This window comes from Spermophilus citellus (assembly GCF_964194105.1).
Source record: "Spermophilus citellus genome assembly, chromosome: 1".
NCBI lineage: Eukaryota > Metazoa > Chordata > Mammalia > Rodentia > Sciuridae > Spermophilus > Spermophilus citellus.
In genome coordinates, this window is record NC_138182.1 from 77,544,398 (window position 1) to 77,556,816 (window position 12,419).

Sequence of the window (12,419 nt, forward strand, 5' to 3'; positions counted from 1 at the left end):
AATGTAATGATTTATTCAAATATAATTTTATTGATCATCTCTCATTAACCAAGAAATATGCTAGCATTTTAGAAATTAAAAGAAATGTATTTGTCCATACATCTAAATATCAATATTTTGGAAATCTCAGAATTATGTTTCATACAGAACACTCAATTTAACTTTTGTTATTGTTTTTTGTGGAATCTGTATAGTAATTAATCATGTCCAACTGTTAGCCAAATCTACCTGAGCATCAGGCTCTGACTCTAAAGACATGACTTCTTCATAAGAGTCTTCCCCTAGAAGACAATATAGAAACCTAAATATGTCAAAGCAGGTGTGTGTGGTAAAGATTTTCTCCCATTCTGTAGGCTCTCTCTTCACATTATTGATTGTCTCCAATCTTCAGGATATATAAAGAACTAAAAAACTTAACAACAGAAAACCAAATAACCTAATCAATAAATGGTCTAAAGAATTGAAAAGACACTTTACAGAAGAAGAAATACAATCAATCAACAAATATATGAAAAAAAAGTTCAACATCTCTAGCAATTAGAGAAATGTGAAATCAAAATCCACACTGAGATTCCCTCTCACTCCAATCAGAAAGGCAATTATAGAGTATGCAAACAACACTGTTTGTGAGGATGTGGGGAAAAAAGGTACACTCATACATTGCTGGTGGGAATGCAAATTGGTGCCACCGCTATGGAAAACAGTATGGAGATTCCTCAGAAAACTTATAATAGAACCACCATTTGAACAAGTTATTCCACTTGCTTGTTTTTTACACAAAGGACTTAAAGTCAGCATACTATAGTGACACAGCCATATCAATGTTTAAAGCAGCACAATTCACAATAGCTAAACTATGCAACCAATCTAGGTGCCTTTCAACAGATGAATGAATAAAGAAAATGTGGTATGTGTACACAATGAAATATTACTCAGCCTTAAAGAAGAATGAAATTATTGCTTGTGCTGATAAATGAATGGAACTAGAGAATATTATGCTAAGCTAAATAAGCCAATCCCAAGGAGCCAAAGGACTAATGTTTTATCTGGTATGCAGGTGCTGATTCACAATAAGGATGGGGAGCTTAGGGAAGAATAGAGGTGGATTAGATAGAGGGGAGTAAAGGGAGAGGAGGGGGTATAGGGGTAAGAATGAGAGTGGAATGAACCAGACATTATTACCCTATGTGCATATATGATTACAAGACCTGCAAAACTCTACATTATGTACAACCAGAAGAATGAGAACTTACACTCTATGTATGATGTGTCAATATGCATCCTACTGTCATTTATAACTAATAAGAAAAAATAAAAATTAAATGTAAAAAATGTCAACCCAGCAGGAAGTGAGGATTATTATTTAGATAAGTTTGTCATGAATGTTGTCCCTTGAAAAAAAGTCTTTTAAAAGTGGGGTCTTGGGGCTGGGGATGTGGCTCAAGTGGTAGTGCACTCGCCTGGCACGCATGGGGTACTGGGTTTGATTCTCAGCACCACATAAAAATAAAATAAAGATGTTGTGTCCACCAAAAACTAAAAAAAAATAAATAAATAGTAAAAAATTCTCTCTCTCTCTCTCTCTCTCTCTCTCTCTCTCTCTCTCTTTCTCTCTCTAAAAAAAAAAGTGGGGTCTAAAATGAGAAAACATTAAATATAAATTAAATGCATTGTAGAAAACCTCAAACATAAGCAAAATCATATGGAAAATTGACAAAGAATAAAAGTTTATTTTCAGGATTTTATTTTTTTAGGAACTTTAGGAACTTAGAGTACTAAAATATCTGAAGGCTAAGGGAGAAGCATTGTCGAGTCTTTTTTTTTTTTTTTTTGAGAGGAACAAAGATTGTGCTGAGCTTTCTAGTTGATAATGATAAGTTGAATTTAATTAAAACAACTGGAAAATATAAAATTTTGATAAAGGATTTGTTCTTCGTTATATTTTTCAAAACATCATTCTGGCTGCTATCAGGAAAGAATAAAGGGAGAGAATGTTCTTTAGAAGCAATTGTAATATTACCCACAGATAAAACAAATTATGTTCTAGAAAGATTGTAGTGGATATGAAGAAGATATTTTGAAGGCAAGGATTATGTGATTTATGGCTCATCAATATAGGCATACAAAATAAATGAATCATGAATGTTTCACCAGTTAGGCTTGGGGAAGTTCTAAACTAGATTTATAAATTTGTAAGTAGGCAACATATAGTTAACATTTAATGTCATGGAAATAACTGACATTAAATATTAATTCTCTAGGAAGAGAATATTGATGCATCTTTTCTGAAAATCTGTGTATTTTGTAGTTTATGAATTTTCAAATCTAATAATCAGCTAATGAACACATATTAGCATATAAACTATTTTCCTAAAAAAATTTTCCCAACTAGTTTAAAGAAATAAATTGATGTTCCCCAATGTTATGTCAGCAAATCCTAATCATACTAAATGCATCTGGTCTGGGAATCAAAAATAATTTTATATCTTGAGAATAAAGTTTTATCCCTTCAGATACTCTTGATTCTGTCTTCCTTACTGTGAAGTTGAACATCTGATTCATTACCAATGTTGTCTATCTTTCAAATGATTTTGTAAATGATGTTATTACTATTACTTTGGCCAAAGCTCTCTCTCACTTGCACTGCTGTGGTAGTCTACTAAGTAGTCTCCTGGGGTTTCACTCTTGTTGCTATTTAGTCTATCAGCAAGTAAGTATCATTAATCATGTTATGTTTGCCCACTGCTTAAAACTGTTCTCTACTATTAAGGCAAAATTGTTAAAATCATCCAAAAACCATTCAGATTCTATTTTGAACTTGCTTCTTGGACATTTTCCCTCATATATTCCAGTTCACCAGAATGGCCTGTTTGTTGTTCTTTCAGCATCAACAGTGCTTCTGTCTCAGGGCCTTGGTACAAGTTGTTTTTTTTTTTTCCCCCTCACCTGAAATGTCTTTCATCCAGATACCTACAATTCTCACTTAGGTGACGTCTTTAAGTGTTTTTCAACTATCATCTTTACAGTTAGGTGTTCTGGGACCATGCAATAGCCTTATATCCTTTCTCTCTTTTCTGCTTTCTTGTTGTATAATCTTCATTCTTAATAATTATTTACTTTAGACCCTTTTTGTTTCACTATCAACTAGAAGATGAGTAAATTTCATGAGTGTAGCAGAGATTTTTGTACCAGGGATTGAACCCAGGCAGCTTAATGCCGAAGACACTAAAACACACCACTAAAAATTTTATTTTGAGACAGTGGGCTCACTAAATTGCTTAAGACATTGCTAATTTGCTGGCTTCAAACTTGGTGATACTCTGTTTCAGTCTTCCAAACTGCTGGGATTACAGACATGTACCACCACACCCAGCTAGTGCATAGATCTTTGACTGGTTTACATTAAATGCAAAAATTCTGTCTTAATTAAGTGCCTGCCCTATAGAAGGAGTTTTTTATGAATGACTACACTAGAAATCCACTAAACTTATCATTTTCCTCAACTGCATATTATTTTTAATAACATGAATAGATATAAAACATGCATATAATTATATTTAAAATAAAGAACACAGTATCAAATGATGTAGATTAGAAAAAGAGTTCTATCTCTGAAAGCACTATGGAATCACTGTCTTAACAAAAATAAGTTAATAATCATACAGTTAATACTTTCGTTAGCATGGTCTCACACTAAAGATTTTTTGTACTTTCTTTTAGGGTAACTAATTTCTCCAAATGCATTGCCATTGAGTTGTACAATTAGAATATAATGTTATATTTCTGATTTTAGAACCTGAGCAGATAAATACTATCCACTCCTGCTTCATGTTTGAAAATTTTTTTCAAGCATGATTCCAAATAAAGATCAACCTAACTGCTATTTAAAAAAACATATTGCTCATGCCCTATTCTCAAAATATGAAATTTGAATCTTCAGAAGTGGTAAATAGGAGTCTTTTTAAACAAATATGTAAAAACAAATATTCTAAGTGAACTGATATGTAGTCAGCTTTAAACATGGATACAGAGCATCAGAAAATAATTCAGCCGGAAAATAAACCACTGAGAAAAACATGTTTTATTCATTGGGAGGATCAGAAGTTAAAGCAAGTAGAAAACTAAGAAAACATTTTATCCATATAATAGATATATAACATTACAAACATAACTTCACTAACCTCTGAAATAGTAAACTAATTTTTATCAAAAATTTTGAATATGGAATCAGTAAAGAGGCACACAACTCATTTAAGAGTAATACACTCTGAGATACTATTTTTAAAAAATTGCTAATATATACATTGTAGCAAAAATATACCAAAAAATGTTCACATAATAGAATGTTCAAAGTGAGTTCACAAGTTATAAGCACATTTTTTTCTATTCTGTCTAAATTAACAGTGAACAACAGGAATAAAAAAAGTACTAAACAATATGACCACTCAGTCTAAAAGAGTATTCATTGCCATCTTCAAATTACTAAGGTGCTTATCTTAAGCAAGCCAAAGGAATGTGAACTACATAAGAGACACTATCCCTATGCTCAAAAATTTAACAAAGAAATAGACCTATAGAAAATTAGTTTGAAGCAGTTTATCAAAAAATGACATAGTTGGGCTGGGTTGTGGCTCAGCCATAGAGCGCTGGCCTTGAACGTGCGAGACCCTGGGTTTGATCCTCAGCCCCACATAAAAACAAATAAGTGAAATAAAGGTATTGGGTCCAACTACAACTAAAAAATAAATATTTAAAAAATGACATAGTGGTCATTTGAATTAGATGTGAGTGCAGAGAAGTAAGTGAAATTAGTGTGTTAAAAAAGTGAAGCAAATAGCTACTTTAATGATCTGATTCTCCAAAGCTTTTTTGCAATATAGTTTGCTACATAAAGTTGTCCAACTTGATGATTTGATGTAATATATTGCTGGGATTACAGACATGTGCCACTACACATGTCTGTAATATATATATATCACCATCCAGCTATTTATTTAACATATTCATCACTTCACACATAAGTAGCAAATCCTTTTTCTTTCTCTCTCTCTCTCTCCCCGCTCCTTTCTGTCCTTCTTTCTCTCCCTCTTCTCTTTCCATTTTTTTCTTTGCTTCACTTTTCTTTACTTCATTTTTCATGATAAGAAAGAACACACTTTTGTAGCTTGCTCAATAATTAAAGAGAATTCAGAGAAAAACGATGTTGGACCACCTATATGTTGCATTTCATGGGTAAGGATTGAATACCAGAGTTTTAGTGAAAATGTATTTTAAATGCATAAATTTGCAAGCTGTGACACTTGTGAAATTACTTTTAACATTTTCTTCTCTTTCATTCATAGTCTATGAATTCTGAATGTTTGAATTTAATTTGATTAATTATTATCAATCAATTCAACTCAAATTTAATTATCTAACTTGGATAATTTTATGTTAGAGAAGAAGTTAAATAGGTCATTTAGATTAAAATGGTCTTGCTATAATTGCAGTGTTTCATTATGCATATTGAACAATTTCTCACTGAATTGGTTCAGAAAGTAGCAAATGATTTGAATAAAATATATTGACTATAGAAAAATTAGTTTAGCTACAACACACAACTGTGAATACACATCACCCTGACACATTATTTTATATATATATATATATATATATATATATATATATATATATATATTTAAATTATTAGAGTACATCACACTGTCTCTTTTCCTAAGTTCCTTAGTAATTGAGGAAAACTAATTATGAAGTACATGTTAAAATGTGTCAAGAAGTGAGATATCTCCATAAAAGGGAAAGTGTGAAGTTAGGTTCAACAGTTATTCTTGAAATATCCTACACCACCACTTTTCCCCCAGTGCAGATAAGTGATCTTCTGAGAAAATGTCAGATTTGTTTATTTGAGAAAATTGCAAATTATTTGCTTGTTAAAACCCTCTGATTATTTTTAATCCTTTTGTACTTAAATATGACCACTAAATAGATTGTGCTCATGTGAGTCTTGGCAGGAGGTTTTTTGGACAGGATACCCAAAATACCAGTATTGAAAGCAAAAATAAACAAGCAGGACCATAGGAAAGAACACTCAACAATATGAACAGTCAATGGAATAAATAATCTGAAAACCATGTTTGATAAGGGTTTAATATCCAAAACGTATATGGAACACAATAGCAAACAAACCAACAAAATAGTTCAATTAAAAAATGAGTTAATTATCTGAACATTTTTCAAAAGAAGACATTCAAATGAAAATAGTGCATTAAAGTCTGCTCAATGTTATTAATCAGCAGAGAAATGCAAATCTAAACCACAATGGGCCATCCTCTCTCACCTGTGAGAGTGACTATTATCAAAAAGAGAGGAGATAACAAGTGGTGGCAAGAGGAGGTAGAAAACGGAATACTTGTATACTATTAATAGGAATGGATATTGGTACAGTCATTATTAAAAACAGTAGGAAGGTCCTCAGTGGTTTAGAAATGGAAGACATATATTATCCTACAATTCCTCTCTGGGATTCACCATCAAGTCAATTACTAAGCTGTTTATTTTAAGCAGGCCAAAGGAATGTGAAAAAAATATATATATAATTATACTTATATTTAAAAACTCAACAAAGAGGAAAAGAGGCCTATAGAAAATTAGTATTATCTAAAGGAAATTAATACATTGAAGAGAATTCTACAATCTCAGTGCTCATTGAAGCAAATTCACAATAGCCAAGAGAGAAAAAAAAACCTAAGTACCCATTGACCAATGAATAGACACAGAAAATCTGGTATATTTGCACAATAGATTATTATTAGTAGTAGTATTTTTTATTTTTACAGAAGAAACTTTCTTTTTACAGAAGAAAGCTCTGACATTTATGACACCATGTATGAACCTGGAGGACCTTAAGCTAAATGAAATAAAAGGGACAATTAAAGACAAAAACTGTGTGCTCCTATTTTCAGGTGACATCTAAAAATGTCCAATGCATAGAAATAGAGAGTAGAATAGTAGTTACAAAATGCTGGGTGGAGGGAAATGGAAAACCAGTATTCAAAGGATACAATCATTCAGTTATAGGATGAACAAGGTCTAGCCACCTAATGTATACCATGAGTAGAAATGCATGTGTCCATCACTTGATTATGGTATTTATTATCCAGGATATACCAAATTATCATGCATCATGACTTATAAAAAACAACCTTTTTATTTAAACATTTTAAAAATAAATAAAACATTATTTAAAAATTAAAAAAATAAAATTTAATATATAAAGTTTAATATCTAAAGTGTCCCTATAAAATTCATAGATGGAGATTTTAGGATGTTTTTAATTTATAAAAAATGTTCAGTACTATAACCATACTTCATCAAATGGTTACACCCAGATACTAATGCAGAATTAATACCTGTTGCTACAGGATGCTTATAAGAAGGGCATGACCACAAGTCAAAAAATTATCAACAGCCAGGTACAGATTTTAAAAAGGTTAAAACAACATATATAATTAGAAAGGATAGTTAAAGAAATTTTAAAAATGCACTGGCTTAAATTGTTTATAGAAATAAAAAAAAAAGTATTCATACATATTTTAGATGCTAGGTAAACTATGATGTGCTTTAAAAGAGAAAAATTAAAAAAAATCCTTCTCTGAAGGCATGAAATAATGATGCAGGAGATTTAGACTGAAAATTATATTTAAATGTTATAATTATTAATGTTATAATTCATATAGAGTACAGGTATATGAACTAAAGAGAAAAGACTATTATTTCTTCCATATTGATCAAAGAATGCTAATAATGTAATATGACTTTACATTGCATCTAGAAAAGGGGTCTATGTACACCACATTAAAAGCAGAAAGAGGGAACTAATTATAACACATTATACCTAGGTCCATTCAAAATACATTTTAATAAAGAAAGTAATATTTTATTGAGGAGGCATTGATTGTACTTACATATACAACACCATATTGTGTGCTATATGTGTATCTGTCTGTATGTCCATGGGAAAGGGAGAGAAGGAGGGAAGGAGAGAGAGAGAGAGAGAGAGAGAGAGAGAGAGAGAGAGAGAGAGAGAGGGAGGGAGGGAGAGAGGGACAGACGTGGGTGGTAGTGCAGATGGAGTAGAGAATTCGAATACAAATAACCAAGATCCAGAGAAGCATGATGTTAAACCTTGTCACTGTCAATACTACTTCTTTGTTCTACCACATTTGTATTACCTCTTTAAGTAAAACAAGTGAAGCAGAAAAATTTCCATAGAATACATTAAAATTCCCTACCAATTCCTAGTAGTATTTCTGACTCTTTTATAAGTGATAAAATTTTTGATAATGACACGTTAAATAAACAGTTTAGCTTTGCTAAATTATATGGAAAAAAATAAATTAATGAATAAAATTGGATGTAAGATATCTATAGATTTAAGAACATGAAGCTGGATACATATTGTGAAACTGGTACTGGATTTAATCTTACTTTGAAACAAAGATTTGAAACAAGATTTGTGTTACAATAACAGATTCTCCATGGGTGTATCTTAATAAAAAGACATTTGATGTTAATGACTTTTCCTATTTCATTTACTATTTGAATACTGCATATAGAATATTTATAATTTTATATAAAGCTTTTGTGACAGGACAAATAGATCAGAAGTCATTGGTTTAAAGGAAGCATTAGCCAATTGCAGAAAATTTTGATCAATTTTTACAATAGGTAAAATATAGAATAGACACATGAATTTATTCATATATCTGTATATATTCTCTTCTATGTCAATAACAAAAGAATAATACAAAGGGATTGGCAATAGGAAAGCAAGTTATTTCATAAAGATTATCAAGAATAGAACTTTGAGAGTACTAAAGTTTGGGACAGAAAGCTTCAGTTCAATGGGTGTTAAATAATAAACATTCATAAAGAATGCTGGGAAAGGCAATATATAGTTCCATGGTGAAATCCAAGATTCAGGCAGCAGAATATATTTTAAAGATTTATATTGTTTGGAATTATTTTCTCTACATGGGTTAAATCTAGTGATAATTCATGATTAATTCAATTTATATATTTTCTTGAAATTGATTTTTTATCTATATTCTTATATTATTTGTATTGGCAAGAGTTATCTAGTTTATTTTATAAAACTTATGGTTAGTCTTACTGAAATAAAAATATAATCCACAGAAAGGCACTATTTCAAAACATTATTAGAATGCTTATTGTGAAAAGAAATACACATATTGTAGGATTAGCTGGAAAGAAACCTGTATTATGGCTTTAACATACTTATTCTTTAAAGTGACAACATAAACTTTGCTGTTTCTTATAGTGTTCACGAACTGTCTAAAATGAAACTTTTAGTTTATACTCCATATTTCTCTTGCTGTCATAATGTAAGAGTTTATTTTTCCAAGTCATATGTCTACAACTTGATAATAAAATTAGGATAATATGATAATATCAGAAAAACATGTTATATATTTTTAGTTCCTTCTCATTTTTTTCTGTATAATATAAACTTTCTATTAAAGAACATACATGAAAATATGTATGATTTATGCTTTCAGCTCCAACATAGAGAATTTGAAACTTGCCATTCCCATCCTTACAACAGAAAAAGACTCAACAAATAGAAAATAGATGACCATTCTTGGGTATATCAGAGAAATTAATGAATAGAAAAAATGATGTGTATACATCAATGGAATATTACTCAACTATAAAAATAAGCAATCAAACAAAATAAAAGTATGAATAAATTTTAAATAATATTGCTAAGTGAAAAATCTAATCTAACAAAATCTGTATAATAAATTTTTCTAAATATAATATATTGCAAAAAATACAAGAAAAGAGATCACACAAAGATTGGAGGTTGATGGGGAGTTGTAATGTAAAGTTCATAAATGAAGCATAGAATCATTTTTAAGCTTCTTTTTATACTGTTAATAAAAAATAATAAATAAACCAAACGAAAGTTGCTGAGGATCAAGCTGGGGGCCTCGCATGTGCTAGGCAAGTGGTCTCCCACTGAGCTACAACTCTAGCCTGGCATAGGATCAATTTTAAAGTAGTATGATTATAATGTGATAATGTGATGGTGGAAACATGCATTGGGAGAATTATTATGCATTGATCAAAACATGTAGAATTTTACAAATAATAAGTTTTAATGCATGTTATTGAAAAAAATAGGATTGGGGATCCCAGGATAGAATGCATAGTGTGACCCCAAACTTGTATTATAAATATAGTCAGTGGGGTCTCTGAAGAAGTACAATGTTCTCACATAAAAGACTTTAGAAATAAGTAGAATATGGAATGTAAAGTGTGAAATAAACTGTGTGTGAGTAATATACTTTAGTTGCTGAAGTTGTTTTCCACAGGGATCTGAGTTAACAATTCTTATACTGCTGCAATTGAACATTTAAGTTAATGGATAGAAAATTTTCAGAACAAAGTTTTTTACTGAGGGAGTGAGAAGTTACAGACAAGGAAGAGAAATCTAGAATGATCTTTGTGGAAATGAATTAAAATTGTAGATTTCAATATGAACTATTTTTAACTTTGTAGAAATAAATAATTGCATATAGTAATAGATATACTTGGGCTCCTACACAAACACACACATGTATGTGTCTGCATGAATATACATATATATGTACATTTGCAGGCAAAAATCATCTGTGTGTATGTGTACGTAGGTATTTGCATGTGAAAATCCAGTCCTTCTACTAACAGAGGAGAGGGGCGAGAAGCAATGACACTCCAGTAGTAACAAATACACTTAGAGCCCAGAACTTGATTCAAAATACTGTTTCTTTATAAAAAGATACAGGAATCTGAACAGAAATAATTTACTCTAAGACTGGAGTATTAAATATATAAGAATATTCTTGAGCATATTGTTGTACCATAAAAAAATAAAGTTCTCAGAAAACAAAACAAATATAAATACACAGATAGGAGTATGCAAGGAGACATAAAGAACCAAACAAAAGTTCTTCCTGGTCTATTCTAGAACAATTTTATACAGTAAACTTCAAAGTAAAAAGGTATCTATAAATCCACATTGCTATAAACAAATGATTGAATGAATATATTAAGGAAAGATAAATCTCCAATGCAAAAGTATTCCAAAGAATTAATGTAGATAGTCTGCTCTCAAAAAAGTGGAGCATAACTCCCTATTCCTTAATGATATGCATAGAATAGTGATTTGTTCAAAGAGTACATGGAAAAGGGAAGAGCTATTAATAGTGAAAAACCTGACAACTGACAGCCAGCTGATTAAGGTCAATATAAATTGTAAGAAGTTTTGATGTTAGTATGTTTTCTATTCAATGTGATGAAATGCAATTTCAGTTTTGTGGTCCGTCTCTTCAAAATGCATAAGTCCCAGCTAATCATAGAAAAAGAATAGTGGAATTCCCAACAGATGAATATTATGCTGATTATCTTCCCAGTATTCATAAAATTTCAGTATTTTCAAAAATAAGGAATATCTGAGACACTGTCACAGCCAAGACCAACTAAAGGGGTCACAGAGACTAACTGTTAAACTTAATAACGTAAGAATAAAAACATTCCAAAGCTGTTAAAAAATTTTCAGTCTTCTTTTCATTACTATGTGTGTACATGTCCATTTATCTCGCTCATACACATAAAATGTTTATCCACAGATTCTGGAAATACATTTAAAAGAAAGAAGGGAGGAATGAAGCAAGAAAGAGATGAAGGGAGGATCAAAGAGGAAGGAAGGCAGGAAGAGATAATGTCCATATTTTCATTTCAAATTCTATATCATTCTTCCTAATTCTGGTTACATATAGTTTTTGCAAGCAAACTTGTGTGTTTCAACAAAGGGAAATTAATTTAATGATAAGCTCAGTATTCTCATTTTCTATTGCTATAAATTAACATATATGCTTTGAATGATAGATCGAACATTGTGTTACTCTATTCATGTGAGTAATTATGATGAAGTCATAAATACCTCATGGAAAGTTTTACTAAAAAATAGATATTTGAAATTTCATATAACCTTTAGTAATGATATATCATTTTCAGATCATAACTTGATACCCATACTTGAAACTGTTGGAAGCTACTGACATTACATAATGTAATGATTTTGACTCTTTGTTTGATTTGAGTCTTTGCTTCCTATGAAAATGTATTTTTGCTTAACTAAGTTCAAATTCTTTAACAGCAGATTATGAAAATATCATTCAACAGGCATAGCTGTGGAAGGAAAGTGTTGCCATCAATCCTAGATGATGACCTAATGCTGGGTTCACAAAATCTGAATATTTCAATAACTCAAGAAAACAACAAAGAAAGCATGCAACTACACAGAACCACTTTTTCAATATTCTGGAGATGGCTCTGGGATTTTAAGGGTCCATGGA